Raw genomic sequence first — 20444 nt, 5'->3', positions numbered from 1 at the left:
GAAAACACTCCTAAAGCAACCAAATCTGGTCGTTCTACGCCCTGCGACACTGGACGAAACGCAATCCAGCGAAGAGCTCAAGACACAAGTAATCACCAATCTAAGAAATGACCTCAAGACAACGAGGATAAAAGCAGTTAGGAAGACCAGAAACACCGGCATACTAATAGAGACGGAAACAAAAGAAGAAGCAGAAAAGATCATCAATAACCCAAAAATCCCAGAACTAGGCCTTACCGCGACCTTGCCCAAGCGAAAAGGACCGTCCATAACAATATATGACTTAGAAAATGACCTGACACCAAACCAGTTGGCAGACGAGATCTACCAGAGAAATTTCTCCAACTCCCTACCTAACTCTGACGCCCAAAACCTGCTCACCCCAAAGTACTCCTACAAATCTAAAGACGCTAGATCCACCAACTGGATTGTGGAACTTACCCCTGTCGCCTGGCAGGCCCTGAAAGGACAGACAAGGATCTTTGTAAACTGGAGCAGCCACCGCTTCCGCGAGCAGGTGGGTGTGCTCAAATGCTTCCGTTGTTGCAAATATGGCCACACTACACATACTTGCAAACAAACGGCACCAACCTGTGGTTACTGCTCTGAAAAAGGCCATTATTATAACAACTGCCCAAATAAAAGCACACAACCAGTTTGTACAAATTGTAAAAGCCTAAAAATTAACTCTGCGCACTCCATAAGAGACAGCAAATGCCCAGTGTACCTTAAGGCTAAGAGTTTATACCAGGAAAGACTCGATTATGGGGACACGCCTTAAGGAGTACAACACCACTGAGGTTAAGTTCATACAAATAAACGCACAAAGGGCCAGGGCAGTGGCCGATCAGTTACGACTCAAAGCTGAAGAGGAGAACATTGATGTCTTAATTTTGCAAGAACCATATGCCCACATGAAAATGGTCCAGAGGTATCCCCTAAAATACAAGATCATCCAGGCGGAAGATGAGACTCCCTGGGCAGCCATTGTCATCCGGAATCCAGACATCACAGCTACCAGAATTACCCACCTCTGCACTGCTTGGGCCGCATGTGCTCACATTGTTACCGCCATGGGAGCCCTTTATGTTGTGGCCCTGTACTGCCGCCCAGGTGAGGACATCACCTTCGCTATAAATTACCTTTACACGGTAATCAACACCTTTCCAAACTCGAGAATAATCATTGGCGCAGATGCCAACTGCAGATCCCCGGTGTGGCACAGTCACACACCTGATCGACCGGGCACAAGAAACGGTCAAAAACTAGAGGAGTTCCTGGCAAACGCACCAGTAACGGTATTAAACCTCCCACACAACCTGCCGACCTTCTGCAATACGTTGTGGGAGTCAACTATAGATGTCACCATGGCCTCCAGAAACATAGCCAGCAATATTACTGGGTGGTCGGTCCAAGATGCCTGGACCACCTCTGACCACCGTGCCATAACCTTCCAGCTTAACCGCTCACTAACTAAGAACCCAGTACCAAGACAAATACAGCACAGGTACGCTGTTCAGAAAGCAAATTGGGACACCTTCCAGACTGAAATCACAGTTGCCTTACAGGAACATAATGCCGAACTCCAGACCACTAGCAACCCGGAACTCCTTCAGCGAAAGACAACAGCCCTCATCACTCAGGCCTGTGAAGCTGCAATACCTAGGAAACACCCAGCCCCGGGTGCAGTGCCATGGTGGAACCGGGACTTGCAGCACCTTAGAAAGGAAACTCATATCCGACGCAAGGCTTTTCAAAGGGCCCGAAGATCTTGGCCAGCTGCAGAAGTGGAGGCCTTACGGCAGCGTTACAGAGAAGCGAGAAATGCTTACACCGCGCAGATACGTCACAGCAAACAGGAGACATGGCAGCGATTGGTCACAACTACTGGCAATAACGATCCCTGGGGGGTGGTCTACAAGATCACCACAAACAAGTTCCCTCGGGGGGAGGTTGTCGCTACTACTAGAACTCCACAAGGTACCATGACTACAAACTGGGAAAGCACCATAAACAATATTCTTGACGTGGTCTTTCAACCACCGGCTGAATCACAGACTGACGAACAGAGGAAAATGTGCCAAGATAATGCGACCTACAATAACCAAGCAATGGAAATGCCTTTCACCAGGGAGGAGCTAACTGCAGCAGCATCAACTATCAGAGGAAATAAATGCCCAGGGCCAGACCTGCTAGAACCAGAAATTGTTAAAAAGACAGTAGAACATGCCCCTGACCTGATGCTAAATCTTTACAACAAATGCCTCCAGACAGGAGCCTTTCCAACATCTTGGAAGGTTGCCAATGTTAAACTTATCCTAAAAAATCCTTCCAAGTCGCCTATCCTCCCAGAGTCTTACAGGCCTATAGCCTTGCTCTCCGTGGTCAGCAAGCTCTTCGAGCGCCTATTACATGCTCGTCTCCAGCATCACTACAATACTGCAGGACTAGCAACGCCCAACCAGTTCGGCTTTCGACAGGGTCATTCTGCCATAGATGCCCACCAGCACCTCCTGGGGAAAGTGGAAAACTGCAACAGAAAATACTTCTTGGTGATCTCTGTGGACTTCGCTGGGGCATTCAACACACTTTGGTGGCCGAGCGTCCTGGCCAGACTCAGAGCTGCAAATCTTCCCAGTAACCTCTATCAGACCTTACAGAACTACCTATCCAACAGATTCATAGTAGTGAATGCGCCCTATCAGACCCTCTCTAGAAGCATCCACCGGGGCTGCCCGCAGGGTTCGGTCCTGGGACCATTCCTATGGAACATCGTCTTGGACAGCTTCCTCGTCTCGGACCTCGGAGAAGTGGATGCTCAAGCATTTGCCGATGATCTCATTCTCTCCGTCTCGGCGAACTCAAGGGCAAAACTGGAAGAATCTGCAAACCTGGCCTTGGAGCTACTGCAGAACTGGGCAAAACAGAATCACCTGAGAATATCACCAGAAAAAACCAACTCAGCCTTGCTGAAAGGGAACTTGGACCTACGACGGCCTCCTCAAATTAAGATAAACCAGACGACAATAAAATTCTCCAAACAACTCAAGTATCTAGGGGTCATCCTTGACCACAACCTATCCTTCAAAGACCACCTACAAAACATCCGAACCAAGATTAGGAAATATGCTGCCCTCGTTGCTAGGGTGGCTCGAAGGGACTGGGGCCTTGGCCGGCGCACGCTACATATCTTCTACAAAGCCATATTCATACCTATCATCACATATGCCTCTGGCGTATGGTATCACAAGGCTACTACCGCAGTCAATCGACGTATCATCAACTCAACCCAAAGGTCGATTCTATTATTTACTTCTCGTGCCTGCAGCACGGTGAGCACCCACGCTTTACAGGTCTTGACCGGAGTCCTCTCCCTTGATCTGGAGATTGTGGGCAAAGGTTTACTTTACCATCTGGCAAAGGGCACCTCAAGGACCTGTCTCCGACATACAACTGACCCAGCAAATAACCGCAACGCTGAAAAGAAGAGGCTCTACGCTCACCTGCTGCAGGTGTGGCAAGAGAGATGGACAAACTCCCATACAGGGGAGATAACCAGAAAGTTTATACCTGACGTCGGCAGGGTCTACCCTAAGTTCCCAATGTGGTTCTCACCTGGACTCCATGCAGCATACCTTCTCACCGGACATGGCGCCATCAATGCCAAACTTTGCCTTTTGGGAATTGAAGAGGACCCTACCTGTGTTTGTGGTGGTCTGGAGAGTTGGCAACACCTAATGTATGATTGCCAGCTTTATGACGACCTCCGCAACATCTTAATAACAAAGATCCTATATTGTCCTAGAGGACGGGAACACAACATACTGGAAACAAAACAAGAGTACCTGGCTTTCTCCTGCTATGCCCAAGAGCTCTTTGCAAGAAGACGAGTGCTCGCTGCTGTGGAGCAGAACTGAACCCTATACATGACAACCAGGAATAACAACTGAACCTACTTAATAAAGGACAAGAACTGACTTGACTAAACTGGACGGGACCTTGTCCCATGAGTGATATCCCAAATGGGAACACCAATGCCACTGAAGACCAACTGCAGCTTGCTGCTCGCCATCTTGGCTCTCAAACCATGCTCCCTTGCATGGTCCTATCTTTTCCTCTCTCCCCCGGCAGGGGGAGGGGACGGTATCTTCCGTCCCCTCACCTCCTTGCCACTCCCCTCTTCGCCTGGTGGGGCATGGGCCTGCCCCACCGATTATCTGGGGTCGCCTTCTCTATCGTCCCCATATTTCTGTCTTTTCCCCCCAGCCTTCTGTCTCCCCCCCCACCTCTACCTAATACGCAAGTGTATACCCCACATAACTTAAAATTTAATAATGACTAAATTTAATTGCGTTCACACTAAACTCATTTGGCCTTTCTACACAATTTTCTTAACCCCCACTGAGCGAAAATTTCATTTTTTATTTGTGTGTGTATATATATATATATATATATATTTTTTTTTTTTTTTTTTTTTAAGGTCCTAGCCACTCAAATCTCAGGAAATTAGGTGGCAGGACCTGCCAGAGTAAATATTTCAATACTAGTGTACCTGGTCTGCCTCCACGAGGCATAGTGTGGACAACGTTGGGCCCCAGTAGGGGTCTAGCGGCTAAATGGCCAGAGGAACAACGATACACAACACTACACCCATACAATATCCATACACTTTTAAATCTCTGGCCTTTACAGTGAACTGTTACACCCACAATGAAAGCAACGCGGAGATGGGGGAAACCCCTGGTGCCGTTAGACACGAACACACTATACACTATAGGATGCAACCAGGTCTTAACATTGGTATTTAAAGCAAAGGTCACATCCGAAATGAAACGTCTAGTAACCTGTCCAGTAGGGCTGTTGTCCCACCTCATCTGTCACACATTAATGAGCTCGTTCCATGTTCTGTTCTCATGCTTGATGTCAGAAAAAGGGTTGCTTTCAAATCCCAATATAGATGTTGATATTCCTTTTTTTTTATCTATTTATAACTGTTACGTTGATAAACAATATAAAGATCTAATGGAAATACTCCAGCGAGAACTTGAAGAGAAGCTGTAGATCAGTGCAGCACACCTTTAGCTCAGAGGACAGCATGACTTGTTGTAAGGAGAGCAATTTGTTCTGTATGTTAACATTTATCGCCTTGTAATACCAAACTCTAGAAGTGTACGATATTATAGTTAGGAAAATGGTTTTATGATATAGGCTGAGAGTCATTTAATTAAATCCCCATTCTGAATGAGTAAGTCTGATTACAGCAGCTGTAAAATTTTTGATCTTGAATGCCGTGTTGTTTATAATTACTCCCAAATATTTAATCTGTTGTACCTGTTATTGATTTAATACTCGGAGACCAGCCATAATTTAATTATCTCTTAAAAATCATAATTTTTGTCTTGGATGGTGAAATATATTTAGCTTGTTGTCAGAAGCCCATGAAATTAAATCTGAGATAATTAGGCTATTTTTGTCTTACAGTATCTTCCTGGATCTGCCGAAAATACAAATGACGAGAGTGTCAGCTAATCGATGTTAGGACTGTGATAAAAGCTACGAGTGAGTCACTGATCTAAACCGATGTTTCAAAAGATTAGAAAAGATTCGCATGAAGTTAAATCCCAGATAGTTAGGCTAGCTTGGTCTTCCAGAACCTTCCTGGAACCGGACGGAAATACAAATGACGAATCGTCAGCTAATCAATATTAGGACTGTGATAAAAGCTATCAGTGGGCCACTGATCTAAACTAGGGGTTCTTAACATTTTGCGAGCAGGATTTTGCAGCTTATAATACGTGCGAGCACTATATAGTAAAATATAACTTTTTGTTTTGCTTAAAGATTAAAAATGCGTTTTTTAAGCATTTTTTTATTTTTTTGTCTGTGTACCTAAGCCGGCTCAGATACGCATAAAGAATTATATTTCTCAATTAAAATTTTTGGTGCTAATATTTATTTCCTTATCGGTGTGAACCTTGACTTTGAAGGGATGATGCCAAACCTTTGAAATGAATTTCTCCATTATGAAGAGATAATCGAAAATTTTCTTTCAAATGTGATGTCAACTATCTTGTCCTTTTTTGTTTTTGATATTGTTCATTAACGAAACAGCACTTTCACACGTGTATGTTGATCCAAACATAGAAAATACCTTGAACGCTTCTCTTTGTAATAAAGTAAAATTTCCCAGAATTTTAAAATAGTTTTGTGTTGGAAAAGATATTTCAGAGCAAAAGACGACTGCATATCAACAAGTTCTAACTCGGCAGCTGCTACTTCATTTTGATTGAAAATTTGTTCCAAGTTAATGATTTCAAAATTTCTGTAATTTATGGTTAATTCAAATTTTGGGAGGTGGCTTTCAAGTATTCAAATCTTTCTTGGAATTGGTCCCTAAGGTCTTTAATTACATTCATTACTAACGATGGGCACTCCCCAGCAGTTTCCTCCAGACAGTTTTTGAGAGTAGGAAAATGAAGCAAATTTCCTTTTAAAACTTGATTCTGAAATATTTGAAGTTTTTCTCAAATGCAATAATCTCCTCGTATAAAACGTAATCTTGAAATATTCAGTAAAAATTTCATTTAAAAGGATTCTATTAGAAAAGCTTTTACTTCTTCAAACACGTCCCAAATTCTGAAGAGCGCCTTTCCACGACTGAGCCAACGAACCTCTGTATGGGTAATAAGATCAGAATGCGGTGCTTGAAGATCTTCTAAAAATATTTTTACAAGTCGCTTATGCAGGGATTTAGCAATAAAATAAATTGTTAATGACTTTAACAATGACTTCAAGACATCCTATAATTTGTTTTTTGATCTTTCATTCGTGAACATAAATCTCAATATGAATCAAACAGTGATAATGCACAAAATTAGGTATCCTTTCATCTCTATTAAGATAAGCAATAAGGCCTTTGTTTTTAATCGGTAACAATTGATACAAGTTTCCTCAGATCAATTTTTTGCACTGTGAGGAGTTTCATAAGTGCATCATATACATCTTTCCCAGTTGTATGACCAGTAAGCGGCAAAATAATCCAAAATATCTTCTTCACAGCTGCCATCATGTTGAATCAAACGAACAAAGCACATGAGTTGTGATACGCCAGAAACATCAGTCGACTCATCAAGTGCCAGTGAAAAAAAAATACACAACTTTCGATTCTAAGTAAAAATTCATTGAATATTGTATTATATCTGCCATTTTATGAATTCGATTTGAAACTGTATCATTACTCAAAGGAATATTTTTGGCGGAGCTAATGAAGATAGCTCTCTGTTTTTCTGATAAAGACGCTAGCAAGCACTTCTAATGATGACACTACACAATTTTTGTTATTTCACCACTACAGTAAGGCAATGAATTCTTTGCAGTTATATTTGATAACATAAATGAAACTTCATTCGCTAACATTTTACTACTATTAGCTTGACCTAAATTTAAAATGTTATTATTATTGCTCTTATATTATTTCTCCCTAATTGGGGGTTTCACCTAGTGACGGGTATTGCTACCAAGTTCACAGGGTGGTTGTTGTTATTTCTGGTGTTTCCGTTGGTCGAGGAACTCTCTGATAATCCTACAGGTGTTCAGGATTGCGACTTTCTGGAGTTCCTTGTAGGTGTTCGCTGGGAGACCTATTGCTGTAGGCTGTTATGTAGGATCTTTGGCACCATAACTGTGGTTGACACGATGATCGGGATGGTCGTTACGTGTTACATATATCACATCACTTTGACCTCCTGTCTTAGATTCGTGTACTTCCTGATTTTTCCCCATGGGTTTTCTGCAGGTTGCCAGTGTTGGGTACCGCTATGTCAATCAGATAGGTAGCCTTTTCGTTCTTGTCCACAAGGGTTATGTCCGGTCTGTTGTGCGGGATTGTCCTATCCGTTATTATAGCGCGGTCCCAGTACAGCTTTTGGGTTGGGGTCTCTAGTACTGCCTGGGGTTCGTACTTGTAGTACGGTACACTTTCTTGTACCAACTGGTATTTCCTTGCTAGCTTCTGATGTATTATCCATCCTGGCTACCTGGTCGTCTCTTGAGTGTACTCAGTCTGGGTGATCACCTCGCATCCCGCGGTGATGTGTTTGATCGTTTCCGAGGCCAGGTGGCGTCGTCAACATGTTTCATCGAACACTCCGGACTCCTTGGCGATGTATTTTCTATAGTTCCTGGTGTTTATTACCTAGAACACTCCCAGGTTCCAGGTAATAAACACCAGGGGAAGAGCGTCCCGCTCGTGTCATGCAAACGTGTCAAGAGCAAACGCAAGGCCTGGGAGACTTTTGTTATCACAACAGGGAACACCGAACCCTGGGGAGTGGTATACAAGATAGTGACGAATAAACTTCCCAGGGAGGAAGTCATTTCAACCACCCAGACACCACAAGGTGATTATACCACCACGTGGCAACAATCTATAAGCAATATATTGGATGCCATCTTCCCGGAACCAATAGAGCCAACACTGCCAGAGCAGCTTATCATCTGTCAAGATAATGAAGCTTACTCAACAGACACTCAGGAGCCACCCTTCACACGGGATGAACTACAACAAATGGCAACCGAGATAAGAAACAGTAAATGTCCAGGCCTGGACTATTTAGAACCCGAATTATTAAGAAGACCGTGGAGATCGTTCCAGACCTCCTCTTACACCTATATAACAGCTGCTTGGCTAAGGGTATCCCAGGCCTTTGCTGATGATTTGGTCCTCACCATTGCTGCAGATAGCAGGGCCCAGCTAGAGGAAAAGGCCAATCAGGCAATGTTGATATTGCAAAACTGGACCAGAACCCACTGCCTGACGATATCAACAACAAAGACGTCTTCCATCCTGCTAAAAGGCAAGCTTGATATACGTAGACCGCCACAAATAAAGGTGGGACCTACCACAATAAAATTAGTGACCCAGTTAAAATATTTAGGGGTTATACTGGATGGTAATCTTACCTTTAAACACCATCTAACTTATATCAGAGCCAAAATTAAAAGATACTCTGGATTGGTGGCTAGGATCGCCAGGCGGGACTGGGGGTTAAACCAACGCACCCTGTCATTGTTTTATAAAACAACCTTCCTACCGATCATCACTTACGCCTCAGCAATATGGTTTCCCAAAACAGCAACTGTAGTAAACCGACGCATCCTTGATGCAACGCAAAGAACCATCCTACTGACAGTTACACGTGCTTGTAGGACAACCAGTACCCACGCACTGCAGGTCTTGGCCGGAGCTCTCCCCCTTGACTTAGAGATCACGCGCAGGGGAATGAACTACCACATAGAGAAAGGAATACCTTGTACATACCATGGCTATACTGTGGACGTTAATGCACCACAAAAAAATGAAAATACACGACTGCAAAAACACCTGATGCAAGTTTGGCAGGAAGGTGGTAGATGACTTTCATCAACCAGTGAAATACCACCACTTTGCTTATTGGAGGCTTGAAGTGGTGAAACCCATGTTTAGTCTCTAGAGCAAAGTTTCCGGCATCCCCTTGCCCCATACGTCTCCTTCAACCCATGCACGGTACTAAGTACTATAGGTTTTGATACCTTTCGTATTTGGGGTTTTCATAAAAAAAAAAAAAAAAAAAACTCAAATAAGGGAAATATCACCAGGAAATTCATTCCGAACATCGACAGGATGTACCCCAGTCCCCCAACTTGGTTTCAACCTGGCTTATGCACCACCTATTTATTGACTGGTCACGGGGCCTTTAAAGCCAAGCTGGCAGCGCTGGGGATTGAGGTGGATCCGAGTTGTGCCTGTGGGGAGCATGAGTGCTGGGAGCACATTATGTACGATTGCACCCATTATGAGGACCTCAGGTGCAGACTGATCACTGCAATACACTACCTCCCCAAGAACTTGGAATCACATCTATTGGACTCACTAGAGGAATACAGGGAGCTAAAGGAATATGCCCAAAAACTATTTGGTAGGCGTAAAACACTGATAGCCATCTACAGAAGAAGATAAAAATAAAAAATAATAAAATAAAATAAATAAATAAATAAAAAGAGACACAGAACACGCGTGGAGAGGACTCAAGGAGAACCTCCCTCAGGAACCTGCTCACTACTAATCATCTAAAACCAGCGATCGCAAGAATAACCCTATGGAGATGCGGATCCCATGATGAAGAGAACCACAGCCATTGCTAACAGACTAACAACGGACCTGACCAGTGTTCATAGCTGAGGACAAATCTGGATACCAAACGCTACCAATGACAGAGAAGACCGACGAAGATAGAGAAACTCCAAGTTGCTGCCTCAACGGAGCCATATTGGCTCAAGGCTCTGCACTCTCTTGTGCAGTGCAATTCTTTTACTCCCACACCCGGCAGGGGAGGGAGGTGACGGCTTGCTGTCTCCTCTCTTCCCTGCCACACCATTCCTTCCCCCTGGTGGGGCATGGGCATGCCTCACTGAATAATTGGGGGTCACCTACCCTATCGACCCTCTTCTTCCTATTTCACCCCCCAGCCTTCACTCTCCCCTCCCAGCACTTTCTCTTGCACAGTGTATAGCCCTACACGTCCAAATTTAAAATACACCAAAAAAATTTCGCCCAACCTTTTAGGCACTTCAGAAACAAGCCTTCAGCGTAAAACCCCATATTAGCGCTTTAATGTACGTGAACTAAAATCAACCGCGGTCGTTCCAATTTTATTTTAGGTCCTAGCCACTAAAATCCCAGGAAAGTAAGTGGCAGGACCTGCCAGAGTACAATTGACTCAATGGTAACACCCGGCTAGCATCCACGTGGCGAGGTATGGGCAACGTCGGGTCCCATTAGGGGCCTGGCGGCCAATAAGCCGGATAAACAATGGGCACAACATATAACACTACTCATGACCCACACACTTCTAAATCTCTGGCTTTGACAGGGTACTGTCACCGATACATAGAACATTCGCGGAGATGGGAGAAATCCCAGGAGCCGCTAGACCCTCAATATACCTCATACCTCATACCTCGTGTCATGCATTGGAAGCAATTTTATCTATGTGATCGTGATGGAGATCATTGTAGTGTCTGCCATGGAATGTCTTCTCTGCCCATCTTTCTAGCTTCGTTTGTACCTCCTGGTTGTGGGGGGGGGACTCGTCGCTTAGGTTATTATTATTATTATTACTATTATTGTTACATTTTCAGCAGATTCTATAAACAGCTTTCTAATAGAATTAGATAACATAATTCTGCAATGGGATGACATACAAGCAGATAAGACCATACTAGTAGGAGACTTGAATATCAATTTACTAACCGATGAAACAGAAAATGTAACACTCAGATACTCTGCAATCTTAAACAATTATGGATTTGAACATACCTTATTTAGAATAACTAGGCAACAAAGGATGGTGGGTGATACAACAATAAGCTCATGCTGAGATCACATTATAACAAATATAAAGTTGAAGTATGCAAATTCCTACATACTATTAAATCAACTTTCAGATCACAGAACGTGCATACTAATAATAGATATGCACGCAAAACAACATCCATGTGAAGATATAAAATTAACAAATGTTGCGAAGAAAAATTATTTATCAACAGGTAAACTGAAACATAACATGGAAAACTTGTTAATACAACAGCAAATATCCTACACAACAAATGTAAATGACTTTTCAAATAAGACAGTAAAAATGATAAACAATTCAAAGTTAAATACGGAGAGAAAAGTAAATCACTCAGATTGCAACATAAATCCTAGGAGTAACAGGATTAAGCATAAGAAACCTTGGATGACAAAAGAAATAGAAGAATTAATGGTACAAAGAGATAAATACTTCAGGCAGTATAGAAATTGTCCATCAAAGATAGAACATTATCATAATTATAAAACACTAAGAAATAAATTGACAGGTATGATTAGAAAACAAAAAAACACTTATTACAATCACCTTTTTATGGATAAGCAGATAACTCAAAAGTAAAAATGGAACATTATAAATAATCTACTAAGAACAAGGAAAAAAAAAACAAAGGGAAATCAAATTAAAACATTATTAGAACAGATCTCTGGTACAAAACACAATATGAGGCTGCAAATAGATTTGCCAAAGATGTATTAGATCTCAGTAGATATAACATACACTATTGCCACGACTTCTTTGCTCAAAAAGATAGTCCTCCTCAGATAGTGAACTCTTGTGTAGTCTTAGCCCCACAGTACACGGAAATTCTTAGGATCATAGAACAGTTAAAGAACAAGAAAACTTACGGACTGGACTGTATTACAGTAACCGAAGTAAAGAGAAATAAAGAACAGTTCACTGTTCTCTTGGTGGAGCTTATAACACGAATGTTAGAATCGGGAAAATATCCTACAAATCTACTTTACTTTAAAATACTCCCTATATATAAAAAGGGACAACCTGATGACTTTTGTAATTATAGACCAATTACAATTCAGTCCGTTATAAATAAAATAAAAGAAAATTATATATTTTCCCATATAAGCAAATATTTACATCAGTATGGACTGTCAAACAACTTTCTATTCTCATATCAGAAGGGCAAGAGCACACAGACATTATTAGAAAGTTTAATAGACTCTTTTAACTTACATTTAAACAACAATAAATAACTTCATAATGATTTTATTTATTGATTTGACCAAAGCATATAACTTAATTGATATCCCAATCTTGAAACAGAAATTACTGAAATATGGTATAAGGGAAAGAATCAATCAACTCTTAGCATCGTATTTAACCAAAAGAAAAATAACAGTAGAAGTAGAGAATACAAAGGAAAATCATATAATGTAAAGAGAGGAGTACCTCAGGGCACTCATGCAGGGCCAGTCATGTTTAACATCTATATAAATGACATATTCGAAGAAATAAAGAACTCCTTTTTAAAAATTTATGCAGATGATATAATCTTATATACAATTGGAAAGAACTTGACAAAAATGGCAAAAGATTTACAGCAGGATGTAATAAATTTACAAAATTGGTTGCATGACAATAAATTAGCACTCAGCTTTGAAAAAACAAACTTTTTGGTAATTAGACCTCCTCATCAAACCTTGGACATTCATCCCTCTATTAAATTACATGAACATAAATGCCTACATGTTCAGGATTTCCAGAATTGCAAATGTCTAACAGTGGAAGAAGTTTCAAGTCACTGTTACCTTTGGTTATGGATTGACTATAGTCTAAGTTGGGCAATGCATATAACAAACTTGTACAAAAAATGAGATTTTACGTTTACTTTTTTTATTACATTAAAAATAAGTTAAATCTAAGAACAAAAGTCACCTTATATTATCCATTAGTGGACTCCCAACTCAATTATTTAGTAAATGTATGGGCACGAGCAAATATAACTGAAATAAGGGTAATAAACAACTTAATTAACAGGGTTTTGAGACTTTTAATGGGGATAAGCTTTTGGAATGACCCCAATAAGAGAAGGCAATTTTTGTTGAAATACAAAATACTTTATCCAATTCAAAAACTGAAATTAAATTTATTCTTGAAGAATCTTAACACTATTTATGAAGAGCCGAATCTTCAAAGGAATGTACCACATAACTTTAGGAATCCAAAAGCAATTGTTTTGCCTCACCCTAGGGTACTAAATATATTTGGAGATAGGCACACAATGAACATAATAAATCACTTGTTGGCTAGTGTTGATTTCAGGCTCAGGAGAAGGTATTCTATCTCCAAATTAAAATTCCTAATAACAAGATTTTTGATACTCAATGATACAGTAGATTAGACCTGATATGCAGATCAATTACTTTCTCTGTTTGCAGTGTGAAATGTACTATGTGTAATGACTTCATTGTATTTTCTGTTAGTTAACAAATCTGTATGCAAAAACTGTTGTAAATGATGAATTACAACTTGTCAAGAATTTCACTTTTCTTAACAAGTTCTTTTATTGTAAACAAATTCTCTTGATAAAATTGTATTGTATTATTATTATTATTATTATTATTATTATTATTATTGCTGCTCTTATATTATTTCTCCCTGATTGGGGGGTTCCACCTCGTGACGGAACCCCCCAATCAGGGAGATTGGGGGGGTTCCGTCACGAGGAATAACAACCACCGTGTGCTACCAAGTACACACGGTGGTTGTTATTATTATTATTATTAGCCATATGGTGCAAGGAAGCCTGAGGCTTATGCTGCACCAGCCAAAAAAATCCGAGTTACCCTGAGAGAGAGAGAGAGAGAGAGAGAGAGAGAGAGAGAGAGAGTGAAGTTGAAAGAATAAATATGAAACAAATATTTCACACATGGTTGAAAGAACAAATTTCTTTCAACCATGGACCCCAGTACACCAGGCCCATTCGTTAGTAAAGAGAGAAGTAAAAAGGAATCACCAAGGAAGAGAAGAATGATGATATTCAGCTCAGGACCCTGCGTGTGCCAAGTCCATACTCATCAGATGTGAGCCCCTGAGGTGATATTTTTCTGTCTTTCAAGTTTCTTTTTTGATTCTTGAAGTTTAGCTTTTCTAATATCACTAAATTTGGCAAAAGCTTCATGAAAATTCCTATGTCACGTTTGGTAATGTCTTTCACAATTCGACTTCCGATGGCCAGCCAAGCACATCTGACATAATAAGCAAATTACACCAGTTTCACTACTATTATCTATTACCAAATAATCATACTCCCAAGAGGATTGAAATGCATTTTTAATTTTTTTGTTTCTTTGCAGTTGAAACTTGTAGGTCTAAATCATACCACTGCGAAGGTAGTGTTAATGCATAATTTTTTTCCTCATCGTGTTCGTTTCGGTTTCTTTTTAAAAACTTATCCATTTTGAAAGGGTTTAGTAACTTCAGTAAGATCTGTTAAAAGAAACTACATTTAAGCAGTTGCACACACAAAAGATTTCTTACTATAACACTTTCATCACCTTTAAAGTCAGCACTATACATATACGGTAGCTATGGCTGTAGCGCAACTGAGCGAAACCCTGCAGAAACATGTTAAAACCAGTAACTGAGAAACGCATGAGGCATATTCGCGGTCTATAGCGACACTACGGCAACAATGATCGTACTATGAACAAAGTATTTTTTAAAAAATTTTCTTACTGAATAAATGTCAAATTAACAATAATTAATAAGAAAAGATTTTAAGAATACCGTGAAAATGTCAAACACTTTGACCGTTTTTGAGATTAAAAAGTCGCGAAATACATAATTTTCCTCCAATCGCTTTTAAATACAGAGATTTATATATAAATATTTTAGTTTAAGGGAAGGTACTCGCGAGCACCCATTTTAGGATCGGTCGAGAGCAAAATTTATTTTTTAAAGAGCACAATGGTGCTTGCGAGCACCAGGTTAAGAACCCCTGATCTAAACCGACGTTCCAAAAGAGAGGCCTAAAGAGGGGTACAAGGACAGACCCCCTGAGGATACCCTCTTGTGACAGATTTACTAAAAGAGTTTTGTTTTGAAATGACCTTGTTCACGCGGTTATGGAAGTAATTTCTAATAATTTGATATAGCTAATTACATCACTTAGCAGGAGTAAACGACTTGAGAGCGCTCTCCCACAAGAGGGAATCGAAAGCGCCTGCAAAGTCAATAAAGACTACATGCTCATAAATAGAATTAGAACTGCGGATATGTTTCACGAGGGCAGGCAGCTATAGCATCTTCAGAAGAACTGCTTCAGAAGAATTTTATTCAACCGTATTGAATAAAATTCTGTAGCTGGAAGAGACCTAAGATACGACGAGCTGGCAGCCTTTCAAGTAACTTTACAAGGTTCGCTAAGACGATACTGGCCTGTGGGCACGGTGATCCGAATAAGTATTTTCAGTAAAAAAACTTTACAAAAATCAGAGAATAAATCAGCTAGTAAGCATTTGTTGTACATGTTTAGAAGCATTTTGGGGAAGGATTCAAAAAAATTTTGCAATAGCAACATCTCAACAAGATCTAATCTAGGACATTTGTGGGGGATTCACTTTGGAAGTAGCGGTGTTTTAATTAAATGAGATTAAATAAATCAGCAGTGTCGACGGACGAATTATAAATAATGTTATTTTTTCTAATGTCCACTTTAATAGGAGAGTCAAGATCAGGAAAAAGATGTAAAACAGTGGAAACTATAGAATGCCAGACAATGGTTTATCATCATTGGAGATAACAGAATTGTACATATCTAGTTCAGTAAACTGTTTCTACATATTTTGAAGACCAGACCCCATGGGGTTTTACAAAAATCCAAAATTTGTTTCTATATATATTTTAAAGATTCATACCCCATGGGTACGAATTTCCGGTTTGAGTAATTAAATTTTGCTAAAGAGTAATTTTTGTTGAGCTATGGATTGGTTGGTTGTTGAACGGTTTTAGGTACATTAGTGACTTAGGCCATATTGCGCCGTATATAATATGCCTGTAAACTGCGTGTGTTTTGTGGTCGATTTTCTGTTTTGCTGAACGTATTTCGTTCAGCAAAACAGAAATTTGTACTCCCGGATTTTCCTGGAGTAAACATCACGCTACCCTCTCCTGAGACCGACTAACTAAGCCACTTTGTGAAAAAGGCCCATACAAATTCCTCACGTCATCGATGGGACTCGAACTCAGATCATTTCCACCAGGTGTAGGGAGGACGGCGATCCTACCAATTGCGCTGTCCATGAGGGCGAGGCACTTTCTCGCCTTTAATTTTTATCATATGGTGACATTTGGACAAAAGGGATATTAAATTGTCTCCATGAAGCTCTGATTCAAAACGCAAGCGACTTTTAGCTGTAGGGTTTTTAATTAAACACCATCTTTACATAATCTAACTTTCGAATTTATTAAAATTCAATCACGCAATTAAAAGACAGATTTTCAGTATTGATCCAGAGCACTTTAATAATTGTGTGAATATTTTTCGACTAGCCTTATTTATTTAAAATAAAGTCGGCCAAATCTAACACATGTTCTATATGTCTACCTTTATGGTAGTAATTATCTCTTGGAAATCAGAACTCCTATTTGGCCATGCTGAGCGACTGGTTTGGTATGGTTCTAACAGGATTACCTAGTGTCTAGGAGTCCCGATCTTTTCGTGCAATATGAGACATGTTCTTTTAGCAAATCCCACGAGGTGGGAATTTTCTAAAAATGAAGAATTAGTGAAGAATTTTATTTTGATCCATCTGTTGGTCTGGGGATAGAATTCAGAAAGAATCCTGAAATGTCACCTGCCAACAATTTAGTGTAGATATCGTTCTTGTATTTGATATAAGTATATAAGTATATAAGTATATCAATAAAAACGAAATTGTTTTCCCATTCCACGCGCGTGGTAAAATATCTTTATTTATGTATTCTGTATTTACTTATAGATAGAATATTTCCTTTGTCCTTAGTTTCATTACTTTTAAATATGGTAACATAGCTAGTATGAATCAGAGCTGTAATACTCAATATGTTCTACGTTGATAATAATATTAGTAAAATAATAAGAGGAGTTTACCTCAATATAGTGCGTAGAACACTTCCGTATGATACCCTCCAGAAATTAAAACGGAAAAAACGAATTGTCGATTTTTTCGTTTTTTCCGTTTTAATTTCTGGAGGGTATCGTACGAAAGTGTTCTACGCACTATATTGAGGTAACATAGCTGTAATTCACTCGGGTAACAAACAGGGATGCATTGCTGAAAAAAATAGTACCGGAACGCTCGTTCTCCAGACGACTATATCATAACGTCACATCAACTGTACAGTAACTAAATCAGACTTCAGACTCACGGTTCATAGAACAACCAGTTCTAGCGTTCAGCTAATGGCGAATCAAAATGCAGCGTTCGCACGCATCACAGTGTATCTCATTCATTGGATCTCTTTATCTAACATATTGTACTTTAGTAAGAAACGTTCAAGTTTCATTACGAAATTTATATTTTTGTTTTTAAATAATTTTTTTAAGAAATCTATTAATTTTAAAGATTACTATTACTATATATTTTTAGTAGCAATGGGGAAAATAGATATTTCTCCCTCCCTTTTATTATGCCGTTGTTTCATAATATTTGGTGTATAAATTTAATGATTTTCATTATGACATTTAGAAAAAGAGTGGTGTATTCTTGTCACCACTGGTAACAAGAATACACCACTTGTTACCAGTGGTTTATTCGGCGTTCCGGCCCGAATACACCACTGGTAACAAGACCTGGCATACTCTACAGAAACCAATTTCGAAATGCCAGAAACTAAAATTAAGTTAATAACATGATATAATTAGTCAATTTACTTCAAAGCTTGCGGACCGCTGTACTCGTAATAAACTGACTAGACAGGAGACACTTCCTAGTTCCTCGTTCCATACCTAATCTTGTTGCAACAGATAAACAATAGCCTCCGTCATGAGAAAAATCTATACTTTTATAGATTTTTCTCATGACACTAAAAATTTCAGAATCCTGCTGACCATTACAAGATTTTAAAATTCTTGGAATTGATTTTGGCTCAAAATGTTGGAAAAATTACACTGGTACGAGGCATCAACTTGATGCGTCATACCAATCAGGAAAAGAAATTGACTACCTGTTTTTCTCTTGATTAGTCAGTTTCCTGTATCTGTTGCTAGGCAACGAACGTCAACAATTAAATTGAGTTTTAATAATATAATAATAAAGGAAAATGCTACTTAGCTAAAGGTTCCCAAAGTGTCGGGGGACACTTTGGTTTTCGGGATGGGGAACGCGTATTGTTTTTATGAAGCATTTTTTAACGAAATATGGACAAACTATCTCTCTAATATAGATACAAAGTATATTTCATTTCATTTCAATTTTTGATCTTTCAGATTAAATGTACTGAAGTTAATTTATAAAAGTACGTATATTCATAGCTAAATTTTATGTCAAATCAGTTTATTTACACTTGTTTTAGGAGATGAGGGGAATGTGAATTTAGGAAATATTTTAAGAGAGCGCAAGGTATGAAAATTTGCGCACCTTTGGTTTAAGACCCTGAAATATACGCTTAAAATGATTTGTTCAAAGACTGTTCGGTTCTTCTTTCTTGTCAAGAAATAAGTCAGAGGTTGTTCCTCTGACTGATTTCTTGATAGTTAATAAACAGAAAACAACGTACAGTACGTTACATTCCATCTGCCTGTTATATGCAGCAGTTCGCACTAGGGTACTAAGTGCGCCGAATTCACAGGCAAAAATATCCATTTTATTAGAAAAGAAACCAGTATTGATCTATTTGGCAATTAACACCCCCAATTATGTCTCTGCTAAAGGAAAAATTCACTCTTAAGGGGTAAGTCTTGGATAAGAGTGGACACCACGTCTACATACAAGATTTGGAGATTGGCAGTAGATGCGCGAACTTTTGAGATGCCAGAAACAAGTTATCAGCGATGTCAAATTCTCAAAATTTATTTACCGTTTTGAGCTGTGACCTTAAAAAAATAACACTGATTTAGTGAAACGGAACACGAAAAATAATGGTGCATCCTCATTAAAGAACCGAAATAAATTTATTAGTGGATTTAATTGCTGTACGGTTACAATACAGAAATTTATAACTTTTGGAAGGGAGGGAAAACAAATAATTATATTATTTAAAAAGGAGCCCCAGGCTTTGTGCGCTCAGTTAATTATGACATTTATTAGAGGCTTTTAACTGGCAGAGACCCACATTTCAGAGACTGTGTGGTCATCGCTATGTCGTTTCGATTATGATCTTAAAGATCCTCTTATGTGTTGATTAGATTTTAAAATAGTATTACGTGGACATTACATGATTACTATTCGTTCAAGGGAGATGGGGTTATTTTGGGTAATTATTCCCCTAAGATTATTTCAAAAGCATGTTTCTGCATGTTATGCTCCTGCATTATCTCAAAAGACTGGATTCACAATGGCATTTCTACTAAATCGAAAATATCCTTCCTCTTACTACCACCCCTCCCATGAGAAACTTTTCAAATTCAGAACAGAAACAGTTCTCTTGAGAGGACGTGTCAACGAAGCAATTAGTTGACTATTTAGGTTTCGATAAGATGTTCCAGTTCTTTTTCCCCACTTCAGTAAAAGAAGCCTTCACCTCTCAACAAGTTTTCAGATTGCACTCGAAGTGTACCTAAAGGCGCTGCAAAATTGTGAGAATTCAGGAATGATTTCCGTACAATTGTTTTGCCCGTGCCAATGTTCTGTCCATGTTTTGCCCATGCTAATATTCAAATACAACTGTTTTCCCATGGAAATGTTCAAATACAACTGTGTTGCCCATGGAAATGTTCAAATACAACTGTTTTGCCCATGTTCAATAACTTATGAAGAAGTTCAAGAAGTCGATGCTTTGACATTTGGCCTGATCTTCATTTGTCGATTATTTTTGAAATATCAATGAAATATTTTCGCCTTGAAGGTGTGCTCATTGCTGATTTCTTATAGA

The sequence above is a fragment of the Mastigoproctus giganteus genome, chromosome 1 (assembly GCF_048544385.1).
Source record: "Mastigoproctus giganteus isolate SK-2022 chromosome 1, ASM4854438v1, whole genome shotgun sequence".
In the NCBI taxonomy this organism is placed as follows: domain Eukaryota; kingdom Metazoa; phylum Arthropoda; class Arachnida; order Uropygi; family Thelyphonidae; genus Mastigoproctus; species Mastigoproctus giganteus.
This window is presented reverse-complemented; position numbering follows the sequence as displayed.